Source organism: Buceros rhinoceros, unplaced genomic scaffold, assembly GCF_000710305.1.
Source record: "Buceros rhinoceros silvestris isolate BGI_N320 unplaced genomic scaffold, ASM71030v1 scaffold15369, whole genome shotgun sequence".
NCBI classification, from domain to species: domain Eukaryota; kingdom Metazoa; phylum Chordata; class Aves; order Bucerotiformes; family Bucerotidae; genus Buceros; species Buceros rhinoceros.
Window position 1 is genome coordinate 3,664 of NW_010432229.1, and position 368 is coordinate 4,031.

The following is a 368-nucleotide window of genomic DNA, read 5'->3' on the forward strand; positions in this document are numbered from 1 at the left end:
TTAACGTTAGTCAAGCACCCAATGACTTCAGCTATCAAGTTTATACGTGCAGCGTATACAATCAAAATAAAGCCAGCTTCAGGAAAAAATTCTAGCTATCCATTGTGCTAAGTCTCCTGAGGAATTTGATGCTCTCCCTGGATAGACTTTGTTGTTGTTGCTTTTTGAAGAGAGCACTCAACAATGGAAAGTCTAAGACAGTTTCCCCCATTATTCATATGCAAATATTTGATAAGTAAAAAAAACCCCAAACCCCAAAATTACAGAGAAACCTTAAAGTACGTAGTTAACTTTGAATAAGATTTTGTACTTACTGTCTGTCTGCTTTTAAAGAACAGGTAGACGTATGTGCCATTTGAGAAGAGCGT